This window comes from Lolium perenne, chromosome 6 (assembly GCF_019359855.2).
Source record: "Lolium perenne isolate Kyuss_39 chromosome 6, Kyuss_2.0, whole genome shotgun sequence".
NCBI lineage: Eukaryota > Viridiplantae > Streptophyta > Magnoliopsida > Poales > Poaceae > Lolium > Lolium perenne.
The window spans coordinates 148,937,107-148,950,349 of record NC_067249.2 but is presented as its reverse complement, the minus strand read 5'-3'; positions in this window follow the sequence as shown (position 1 = coordinate 148,950,349).

Below are 13,243 nucleotides of genomic sequence, written 5' to 3'. Positions count from 1 at the left end.
TAGGTATCTTGCCTTTATTAAAAGGTAGGGTATTACAGAATGGTATCAGAGCATAGTGTTGCTTGTAGGATCGAGACCCTAGGTTTGGATTAGAAATAGGAAGATCCTAGGATGAAAAATTTGTCTAATCCTATTTGAATCAAAAAGATTTGCTTTGTGAACTTCTAGTACTCTCATCTATTCCACCTTCAAAAAAATTTCCTCTTACCTTAGATGACCTACCTCATGAAAACCTTCAAGGCAGTAGAGATGATGACCTTGTGCGTTATGTGAGAGACTGATGCTTCATATGATATTCTTCGACTCCACAAGGAGGGTTGCATGGAAGATCAGTGAAGAACTTGAAGGAAGACCTCGGCGTAGACCTCACAACACTCAAAGATACAACGAAGAAGATGAATAGGAAACTTGAAACATCCAATATAGAAATGGACCAGACCACCATTAGTTCTCTTTTAGCGAACCAACGATAAAGTAACAAAGTATTGATCTTACCAAATTGAGGTATGACCATACTACCTTGCTTGTGTTTGAAAAATATTGCTTGATTCTTGTTAGATGATTGTTGTTTGCCAAATTGCTTTGACCTGCGGTGTTGGGTAGGAATCTTCTGTAGAATCTTTCTATCTATTCTAATCTATACCCAGTCCAGAATTTTTTTCTCGGCAACTCGCTATGAAGACAACAGTAGCGAAACCAACCTTGATGTTTCCTATCAAGATGAAGAAGCGTAGAATGCGAGATACGCAAAACCCTAGTTAAGGATCGATAGAAGTGTTTTCAAAACAATTCAATAATGGGGACTGAAACATTGATTCAATTCTCCATGGAAATTTCATCAAACTTGTGAGGTTGACCAAGAGTTAGAATACGAGATTCAATAAATCAAATATGAAGTAATGATTTAGGTGCAGGATGGATTGATCACCATTCCTACTACTCTTCTTATTCGCTTTCGTAATATTGACTTTGCGAATCTAGAGAGACATACCTACAAAAGAGATGTCGGCGAATAAGGCTAAACCTTAGGGTGGAGAGATATTATACCCTATAGTAGGCAAGTGCTGCCAAGCGTAGGACTACGTTTAGTTTGAAGATCTAGCTACTACATGAAGAATAGAAGAAGACCGTCAATGACACCGACAAGTAGGAAAATGAAGGATGCCTTGAAGTAATCCATTGACCCAAGGAGTAACCCATCAGTATCAAAATTAGTTCAACCAACCATTTGGATTAGAAGCTGTACTATAAAGGAAACCTATTCGACTCACCTTGGAGAGATATGTTGTTCATTATATGTGAATAAACAACCACCTATTGGATATTAACTCAGAAGCCCCAAGCCATGGATGTTTTCCAAATATGACATGTTGTCAAATCATATCCTAGGATGTGCCAAGTCATATCCAAGAAGAGCTTAGCCTAAACACAAAACCCGAGACTATCTACAAAAGTTTCTTTTAAGGGTGGTAGAAGCCATACCCTTGGATTATGGTTTACAGCAGATGCCGCATGAGATGGTACTTGGATAAGGTATTATAAGGAGTTTCCCCTGATCGAGTGGGGTACCCTAATAAGAATGGATACCGTTGATGGTATAACCGCATATGGTTTAGTGTAAAGTTTTCAAAGCCCAAGGTTAACTTCCGAAATCTCCTCGGAGATGTTCGAAAAAGAAACAACAATGACGACAAACCTTCTAGAAGACCTGAACCCAAAACTTTTTTTTTATTCCTAGCCTTTCTCGAATCTCGAGGACGAGATTATTTTTAAGGGTGGTAGTATGTAACATCCCAAAATTTTCCAAATTTTGAAATGTTAAAATAATAAATTTAATTGATTGAATTGTTTGTGTTTGTTGAAATTTCACAAGAAATTAAAACCTTTTGAATTGTATTTAAAAGTATTTCCCAAAATAAAGCTTTCTTGAACATTTGTTTTCAAAATATTTTAAACCAACCGTATATGTAGTATTGATGTGTTGGAAAAGGATTTTATTTGATAAAACAAAACCCAAAAGAAAATCCATTTATAATAAGCCCTATAGCTTATGTGGAACATTTTAATTTTCATAATTTTATTTTTCAAATAAATACAGCACAAAAAGCTTCTATTTTAAATTTTATTTGAACTAGTATTTTGTTAAGTTTTTCTGAAATGATTTGATTCAGTTTTGAATCAAATTGGATGTTCAAAGAAAAAGAGAGAGAGAAATAGAAAACGGAAAAAAATTGAGAAAACTGAAACGGACCCGGTTTGGCCGACCAGCCAAGGAAGCCCAGCTGGCCGGCCCAATACCGCACCCGCTCGCGAGGGAGGAAGCGCTCAGTCTTCTTCCTCCTGGGCACCTACAACCTTACATACGTTAGAGCATGTCTAACAGGCCCCGTATTTTTTCGCCCCGTAAAAGCCGAGTAGAGGGCCCTGTATCCGGATTTCTCCGGCCAAAAACTCGGACGAGCTAGCAGAGCCCGTATCCCCACCCCGTAAAACAGAATATTCTGTTTTACGGGGTGGGGATACGGGCTCTGCTAGCTCGTCCGAGTTTCCGGCCCCTCAAAACAGGGTTTTAGACACCAATTTGCACAACAATTTCACATCAAACATAGCACATCCAAAATATGTGATGCATAATTCATAGTTTTAACATCACAACACGATCATAGGCAATGTTCAAGCCACGGAATTCCCAAATGTGATCAATTCCCAACGGATCCATCACCACCGGCGCCACCGCTCGCCGGAGACTCACCGGGCTCACGAGCTTGACGCGCAGCCTTCTTCCTCGCAATGATGTCCGCCTTGGTCTCCTTCCACCACGCCAGCTGATCCTCGTCCATGCCGTCGGTGCGCATCATCATGATTTCCCTCTCCTCGGCCAAGAGCTCCTTCATGGCCTTGGCTTCTTTGGCTGCGATCATCTTCATGTCAAGCTCCTTCCTTGCTTGCACCTTGGCAAGCTTCACCTCACTCTTCTTGTCGGTGATGATGAGCTTGGTCTCCAACGTCTTCATCGTCAATGCCTCCTTGGACTTCATGAGTTGATCCAACTTCTCCCGGAAGCTAGCTGCTTCAAGTTCTACCTTGACCCTCTCCTTGGCCTTCTTGTTGCCCTCGGGCTTGCCGGTGTTTCTCCCCGTCATGTCCTCCGCTTCATCATCCATGGTGACAAGTGCCTCCTTCTTGCACTTTGGCTCGTTGTCCCGCAACTTCCATTTAGGAAGATGTTGAAGGATGGAGAAGCAATGTTCAAATTGAAATTCCTTGTTCTTTGAGCCGGGCATGTCCTTGTACCTACCTTGAGCATACTTGGGCTGCACAACAATAGTTTGAGGAGATGTTTCCACATCATCAACACAATATGGATAGCTTGTGATGTTTGCACATCATGAACACAAGGAAAACTTACATAGTCCTCCGGTACGCATCCACTAGGAGGGTTGTCGGCCACTTGATCCATGGCAGCACTCCAACGAGAACAAGCCGGCTTGATGATGTTCCATCGGCCTTCAAGGGAGCGGTAGGATCTGTCCGCCATGCTCTTCGTGCGAGGCTTCAGCTGGTGGTACTGATCCTCAATGCGCTGCCAATAGCGCTTGCCGCCTTGGTCCACTCCGGTGCACGCATCCATCCCCACCTTGCTCCAAGCACGGACCAAGATGACGTCCTCGATCTCGCTGTAGTTCGCCGTGCGTGGCTTCGGCGTCGACGAAGAACCGGCGGCAGCCGGATCAACCTCAACCACCTCCTCCTCGTCACCCTCCTCCTCCTCCTCCTCATCAATATCTTCAACATTGCACTCCCCATCGAATGCACCGATACCGGCGTCCAAATTCACCGCGGAATCGTTGAGCATGTCCATGTACGATGTTGTGGACTCAACATCGAACACCTTGTCTACGTCGATGGTGGTTGGCGGCGGCGCGGGCGGCGCGGGCAGCGCAACGGCCGGAACGGACGGAGGAGGGGTCGTGACCTTGGAGGCCGGCGGAGGCGCGAGGCCGATGCGGCTGATGGCCTTGGTCCGCACCTTGGCCGGCGCCACACCCCTCGGCCCGGCGGCTTTGGTCTTCACCCGGCCTGTCTTCTTGGCAGCCGGCGGCGCTTCTAGCAGACATCAACCACCGCGCCCGAAGGAGGTGTACCGCCGGCGGTAGGCGGCTCTTGCGGACGGTCCATGGCGGCCGGATCCGGCCGGGAATGGCGCGGGGGAGGAGATCGGGCGGCGGCGGCGGCAGTTGGCTTCAGCGAAATGCTTCCCGCGCAGTGGAGTGGACGATAGTGGTTTCGCCCACTATCCCCGCTCCCACCCCGCACAAGTAGGGGGCGAGGACCCGCCCCGTACTCCAAAACAGCAAAAAACGATTCGGGGGCCGTTTTTACGGGGCGTGCTAGACGGCCGGGTAGACGCGAAACCCTCAAACCGGCGGTTATTATACGGGTTTGCCCCTTTTACGGGGTCTGTTAGACCTGCTCTTACATCCATGGCAGTCACCCCTTCCTCTCCTCCTCCCATTAATTCTATTGATATTTTCGGTTAGACTTCAAGACGAAAAATGTCCAGAATTCAGTGGGGTTTCCGTTCAGGTTATTACTTTCCCATTTAATGGACTTAATTTCCGGAACCGGCGTCGTGAACCGAATGCAATCTATCGGCATACTTCTCCCCGATCTCACTGCTTAGGCCATACAAAGACGAACCGAGATGTCCAAAGCGTGTTCCTAGTCGTCCTCTCTCACTTTCATTCTCAAATCATCCCCAGATAATCCCTCTACGGCTCGTAGCATCGACGTCTTCACGTGCCTTTTGCCGAGTTCTTCAGATGCGTACGTCGTGTACACTAATCATCTTTGAGAGTCCTCACACCTCGAGACTCCCCTCGTCAAGGTGTACCTCCTGGACATGGTGCCGCTTTGTATTGTTGCTATTGGCCGTGATATCGTCGGAGTCCATCTCGACGGTACGTCGTATCCAGTAGCTTATAACTTAATTCCTTTCAACCTTATAGTTTCCAATCCGTCGCCTATATTCAGGACATGTTCGTGTGTCACATCGTCTCTGTTGGTCGTGCCTCCGCCACTCCATTCGCCGGCCGCCGCGAGTTTCTAACGACCGCGACGAGGTAAAGCAGGCATTGGTTCTTTTTTCCTTTTGATTTATCTCTTACACCATCTACTCTCAAATCGATGGTTCAACGATGGATATTCGCAGCCGGAGTTCGCCCCGACATCGCAGCCGCTTCCAGGCTTAGCATATGAACGGAACCGATCTGGGCCATCGTATTCAGCTTCAACCTCCATACGTCCTGCACACTTCTCCCAAGTCTGGAGGCCATCGAGTCATGGACGACACGGAGCAACCGATCTGGCCGCCGCTGCATGTGTGCGTGTTCAATGACTAAAACAGCATGGCGTGGCCTTTTCTCTTGACATCGTTGGAACATGGAAGGTATCCTCCACTCAAGATCTGCCACGTATAGTTCTTTTCTTTTCCATACAACCGTATCGATCAACGTAGATGGTGCTGGCTAGATTACTTCTGAAAACTTTGAAATTCGGTAACTGCCCATCTAGAGCTTCGTTTTGAATAGTTGTTCTTCCGTTAAGTTCGTAATCAAATTATCTACAACTTTCGTTTAGAAAGTTTTTCCATCCGAAAAACATTTTCTGGCAACTTTTCGTACAACATCAAAATTTAACCGCGACATGTTTAATCTTGTAAAAGTTATAGAAAAATAATTACACATCCAAAATTGACAAATAATATACCGCTGGAGGCTGGACTCATAAAAATGTTTAGAACACCAATGTGAATTTAAATCTGACTTTCGAGTAATGTTCAAATATTCAAATTTGAATATGTGAATTTGAGTATTTTGACATAACTCAAATTCTATAAACCCAAATCAAGTGATTCTTTTGCCAATGGATCATTTTTATGCCCTATGTCCACTTGCACAAACATCAAATTTAGTTCAACCCTTTGCGACTATTCAAATTCAAACATGAGGATTTGAGTATTTCCATTGTAGATGCCTTTCTTTAATTATTCTAAACAAGATTCATCCTTACAAAGGTGAATCCTTTAGTCAAACCCATGATCACATCTAGACACATTCATCCTGCTCTATGTTCACATCTCTCCAAATAATATTATCCTAGTTCATATTATTCAAATAACAACTGAGTTATTTGAGTAAAGTGTGACATGTTCTATTTTAGACTTTCACCTTGCTCCGGGGAGGCCAAGAAACCCTACTACATATCCCATGTGTTAAACCCTCGTTATCCATTAGGAACCGCGAACCAAATCCCGACACCTATCATCCGTATTCAACCTCATGCCCACTTAATCTTATTGCCTTATATTGAACTATTCAATTTACAAATGAGTTAACTGAGCAATTCAATATACCACAAAATCCATACCCAAGCCTATGTGTAATTTATACTATTTTGAGTAATTGTTGTCACACTTATTCAATAGTATTATCGTTGCACTATTTGTCATTTATGTGATTCAATTCTCATGAGCCATTCCAAATTCTTTTCATGCTTTTCTAAAGCATAAAGATTCTACAATTTTATCTTAGATGGTCCATTACTTCCTAAACATATGAATTGCCATCCAAACTCTCACCGCCATATCTTGCAAGCCAAACCTCATGCCACACCTTAGTACCATAGAGCGATTTCCGATTGCTGTCTTGTTTGATTTTGTTGTTGTTGTTGAATGGTGTGTTTATGTTGTGCTATATTTTATCTTATAGTTCGTGTGAAGAGCGACGCGTTTGGTTGAGAGAAGTGAACGATCTTCAATTACCAAAAAGGCAAGTGACATTCAAATCCTACTTATTTTCTTTATGCATTTGTGTTTTGAAACTAGTATGCATGGTAGGATTTTGTTTTCAAAAGTAAAGTATTATGCTATGCTTAGCAAACCCTAGTAGTGTGTAGCTACTCCTGAACCCATTGCTAGGATGCTTTACTTTTGCCTGCAAGAACAAATGCCAAGTGTTGTTTCGTTGTTGAATGTGATTGTTTGAAAAATTAAAATTAACAACCTTAATGAAACACCTGGGTGGATTTGGTATTAATTGGTGGGCGGCTACTCAGGGCCACATGACTCCTGTCTAGTACTTGTCATGTGGTTGTCTTCGCCTGAGGGTGCGCAAATGTTGAGTGGCTACTCAGGGCCACTCAGGGCCACATGACTCCTGTCTAGTACTTGTCATGTGGTTGTCGTCGCTTGAGAGTGCACTTATGGTTGGCCACCCAGGATTAAAGAGATTACCATGCCGTCCATGTTTTAGATAGCTTCCAGTGCAGCCTTATGGTATTATGGGCTCTGCCAAGATTAATTAAGTTGTGATGATTCAACTTGTGGCTAGACAGTGGGTGGAGGCGACGGCCAAGGGAACGGGTCTAGTTTGTATGGTTGAATTCTTCTTCTGAAAGATCTTGTCTCATTCTTCTCTTGGGAAGGGTGGGTCGTAAGGTGAAAGTGCACAACCTCTCGAGAGTTAAACCTAAGATCTTAGCAGTGTCCCCGGTTACGGACAATTTGAGCTCCTAGGCAAGGAATGAACGGAAGAATCTCATCACCTTTTCTGAATGTACTTAAAATTTGACCAACCTTTGAAAAACTCATGGGAGATGTAACCATGTGATTATTCTAAAACCCATGGAGGATTTAACCGTGGTGTGATTTCCTAATGTCATTCAAAGATTTTCAAAATGTTTTGTTTTAAATAAAATATAGGATAAAATTAGCTTTATGCAAATTAGCCTAAGACTCCACCAGCCAAATATCATGTAGATACTCATGTCTAAAACTGCCGCTAAATAAGTGTCATTTGCCAGTACATCATTGTACTGACCTCCATTCATGGGGCTGCATATTCAAACGTGCAGGATTTTCTAAGGAGAAGTACTCGGTAGGATCTCGAGTCTACATTCCAACATGACTGCCTGTGGCACATGAAGATGATGAAAGCTCATTGATGACTTACATTCCGCTGTGTTTATTCTGAACAATTTATTTGAGCTAGTCCATGTGACTATGCAATTTGTAAGGTTTTACTTTACCCTCTGGATCAAGATGTAGTAATTTGATACTATTGCAATGATTACTATATTTTGTAATGTGTGTGAGTGATTCCGGGAATAGCACTATACACAGGTATCTTGCCTTTATTAAAATGTAGAGTGTTACATCAAACCTAGGATTTGACCAAGATTCAAGTGTGCATAAAAAATTCGAAAAAACCCCAAAAAATGAAAAACCAAAGGACATAGTCTTCTTACGTCACATATATAGTAAGCATTCAAGTTGATAAACAATATCTAGACATATCAAACAAGAAAAATCATATGTATCTACTCCTAACCCTAAATTTGTCTTATGAAGTCAAGCATGAAGAGAAGTGGTTTGGTTTTTGAAACATGGCAATTTTGAAAACCTCCCAAAAGCTTCATTTCGGAGTGACTAAGAAGGATCCATGCTTACTTTTTCATTTTGATGTTTTAAACTTGTTTAAATCTTGTTCAAACCTAGGATTTGACCAAGATTCAAATGGGCCTAAAAAAATTCAAAAAAACAGAAAAATGAAAAACAAAAGCACATAGTATTCTTATGTCATATAGTAAGCATTCAAGGTGATAAACAAGGTCTAGACATATTCAAACTAGGCAAATCATGTATCTACCCCTAACCCTAAACTATGTCTTATGAAGTCAAGCATGAAGAGAAGTGATTTTGGGTTTCAAACATGGAAATTTCACAAACCTCCCAAAAGCTTCATTTTATAGTGACTAAGAAGGATCCATGCTTACCTTTTCATTTTCATGTTTTAAACTTGTCTAAATCTTGGTCACACCTAGGATTTGACCAAGATTCAAATGGGCATAAAAAATCAGGAAAAAAATCAAAAAAATAAATAAAAACAAAGCACATATATAGCCTTCTTATATATGTCATATATATAGTAATTAAGCATTCAAGTTGATTAACAAGGTCTATACATATTCAAACCAGAAAAAGCATGTATCTAACCATGCATAACCCTATACTTTGTCTTATGAAGTCAAGCATGAAGAGAAGTGGATTTGGGTTGCAAACATGGAAATTTCAAAAACCTCCCAAAAAGCTTCATTTTAGAGTGATTAAGAAGGATCCATGCTTACCTTCTCATTTTCATGTTTTAAACTTGTTTAAATCTTGGTCAAATTAACCTAGGATTTGACCAAGATTCAAATGGGCATAAAAAATTAGAAATAAACAGAAAAAATGAAAAACCAAATAACATAGCCTTCTTATGTAATATAGTAAGCATTAGTTGATAAACAAGGTCTAGACATATTCAAACCAAAAAAAATCATGTATCTACCCCTAACCCTAAACTCTCTGTCTTATGAAGTCAAGCATGAAAGGAAGTGGTTTTGGGTTTCAAACATGGAAATTTCAAAAACCTCCCAAAAGCTTCATTCTAGAGTGTGACTAAGAAGGATCCATGATTACCTTTTTATTTTCATGTTCTAAACTTGTTTAAATCTTGATCAAACATAGGATTTGACCAAGATTCAAATGGGCATAAAAAAATTCGAAAAAATCAGAAAAATGAAAAACAAAAGCACATAGTATTCTTATGTCATATAGTAAGCATTCAAGGTGATAAAAAGGTCTAGACATATTCAAACCAGGCAAATCATGTATCTACCCCCTAACCCTAAACTATGTCTTATGAAGTCAAGCATGAAGAGAAGTGATTTTGGGTTTCAAACATGGAAATTTCACAAACCTCCCAAAAGCTAAATTTTACAGTGACTAAGAAGGATCCATGCTTACCTTTTCATTTTCATGTTTTAAACTTGTCTAAATCTTGGTCAAACCTAGGATTTGACCAAGATTCAAATGGGCATAAAAAATCAGGAAAAAATATAAAAATAAAAAAACAAAGCACATATATAGCCTTCTTATATATGTCATATATATAGTAATTAAGCATTCAAGTTGATTAACAAGGTCTATACATATTCAAACCAGAAAAAGCATGTATCTACCCATGCATAACCCTATACTTTGTCTTATGAAGTCAAGCATGAAGAGAAGTGGATTTGGGTTTCAAACATGGAAATTTCAAAAACCTCCCAAAAAGCTTCATTTTAGAGTGATTAAGAAGGATCCAGGCTTACCTTCTCATTTTCATGTTTAAACTTGTTTAAATCTTGGTCAAATTAACCTAGGATTTGACCAATTTTCAAATGGGCATAAAAAATTAGAAATAAACAGAAAAAATGAAAAACCAAATAACATAGCCTTCTTATGTAATATAGTAAGCATTAGTTGATGAAAAAGGTCTAGACATATTCAAACCAAAAAAATCATGTATCTACCCCTAAGCCTAAACTCCCTGTCTTATGAAGTCAAGCATGAAAAGAAGTGGTTTTGGGTTTCAAACATGGAAATTTCAAAAACCTCCCAAAAGCTTCATTCTAGAGTGTGACTAAGAAGGATCCATGATTACCTTTTCATTTTCATGTTCTAAACTTGTTTAAATCTTGGTCAAACATAGGATATGACCAAGATTTAAATGGGCATAAAAAATTCGAAAAAAATCAAAAAATGAAAAACCAAAGCACATATATAGCCTTCTTATGTCATATAGTAAGCATTCAAGTTGATAAACAAGGTCGTCTAGACATATTTCAAACAAGAAAAATCATGTATCTACCCCTAACCATAAACTCGGTCTTAAGTGGTTTTGGGTTTCAAACATGGAAATTTCACAAACCTCCCAAAAGCTTCATTTTAGAGTGACTAAGGAGGATCCAGGCTTACCTTTTCATTTTCATGTTTTAAACTTGTTTAAATCTTGGTCAATCCTAGGATTTGACCAAGATTCAAATGGGCATAAAAAATCAGAAAAAATTAGAAAAATGAAAAACCAAAGAACATAGCCTTCTTATGTCATATATATAGTAAGCATTCAAGTTGATAAACAAGCACTAGACATATTCAAACCAGAAAAAGCATGTATCTACCCCTAACCCTAATCTCTGTCTTATGAAGCCAAGCATGAAGAGAAGTGGTTTTAGGTTTCAAACATGGAAATTTCACAAACCTCCCAAAAGCTTCGTTTTACAGTGAATAAGAAGGATCAAGGCTTACCTTCTCATTTTCATGTTTCAAACTTGTTTAAATCTTGGTCAAACCTAGGATTTGGCCAAGATTCAAATGGGCATAAAATTTTAGAAAAAAATTAAAAAAATAAAAAACCCTAATCACATAGCCTTCTTATGTTATATAGTAAGCATTCAAGTTGATAAACAAGGTCTATACATATTCAAACCAGAAAAAGCATGTAGTATCTACCCATAGCCCTAAACTCTATCTTAATTATGAAGTCAAGCATGAAGAGAAGTGGATTTGGGTTTCAAACATGGAAATTTCAAAAACCTCCCAAAAGCTTCATTTTAGAGTGTGACTAAGAAGCGGGATCCAGGCTTACCTTTTCATTTTCATGTTTTAAACTTATTTAAATTTTGGTAAAACCTAGGATTTGACAAAGATTCAAATGGGCATACAAAATCAGAAAAAAATCAGAAAAATGAAAAACCAAAGAACATAGCCTTCTTATGTCATATAGTAAGCATTCAAGTTGATAAACAAGGTCTAGACATATTCAAACCAGAAAAAGCATGTATCTACCCCTAACCCTAAACTCTGTCTTATGAAGTCAAGCATGAAGAGAAGTGGTTTTGGGTTTCAAACATGGAAATTTCAAAAACCTCCCGAAAGCTTCATTTTAGAGTGACTAAGAAGGATCCATGCATGCTTACCTATTCATTTTCATGTTTTAAACTTGTTTAAACCTTGGTCAAACCCAGGATTTGACCTATTTAATCATAGATTCATAGGTCAATTTTTTTACTTTTTTATTATTACTATGCAACACATGTGTGTTTGCCCGTCCAGTGAAACTCGGAGGAAGAGGGGTCACACGGAAGGAGAAGAAGGGAGAGCAGTCACGGGGCCCCTCTTATTTATGGTGTCTATCCTTTTTCTGGTTGTGCAGGGTTTGTCAGTGCGCAGGAGGTGCGAGTGTGGGGACCCCGGACTAGCTGTCCGAAATACCCTGTTATGTATACAGTTCACGTTCCCATGATCAGTGTGCCGTGAACACATAACCGAACTGATATCAAATTACATCATCCTTTACAAAACGGAATAAGAAAAATTACAATAAGGTCACATGACCCATCTTTACAAGATAGCCTCGAAGGGCCTAATCTAATCATCAGAGTAGCAGAATCACTTCAGCAGCGTAGAGCCCAAGTCATCTGCCTTAACCCTACAGGCAACTGACTGGGAAGACGTTCCTAGCTCGCATAGACGTTGTCAACTCCTTCTTCATCTGTCGAAGTCCTCCAGGTCTGGCCAAGTAAATAGCCAGGGACAAAGCCGTGAGTACATTGGAATTGTACTCGCAAACCATCAAGAAAGGTGCTAACAATGCTAACTAAAAGAGACCAGAGAGGAATGATAGTTTCTCTTGTGGATATAGCATGTGAAAGAGAATCAGTTTCTCTTGTGGATATAGCATCCCAACATCGCAGTTGAAGGGGACACTAAGAGGGTTCTATGACATCTCTATATCTTTGTGGAAGAAGATACTTCAAAAGAGTTCCACAACATAAAACACTAGGATGGGGTAACCCAATTTTATTTATCCTTCCCAACCATCTCCATATAGTCGACACATCCTTTCCCGTACCCTTCCGGTGCTTCAAAACAAGTTCTTTCCTTTCCTTTGTCAAACAATTTTGTAAAACAAAACTCATCAGGCTAAGCAACAACCATTCCAACCGTCCATGACCGCGGACGCGGATATTCGAATAGATTTAACTCTGCAGAGTTTGCACACTTTCCCCACCTCTATCCGGATACCTATCGTGTGGGCATCATCCCTGCATAACAACATATGCCACGATGGATACCCGAACATAGCCTTTCGCCCATTCGACTTAGCAAGAGGTCCTACCCTATGGAGTATGTACCTCCCCGGCACCGTGGCAGCTCACCTCCTCTTGAGCGTGGCTCCACCGCCAAGCCAGGAGACCCATAGTGTCTTCCGGACGGGTCAGCCCCGAAGGCCTCCCGTTATACTATTGTCCCAATCATGACAACCCGGACTCGGGGGTAACCGTACCCTTGTATAGTTGTGCGGTGCCTCATGCTAAG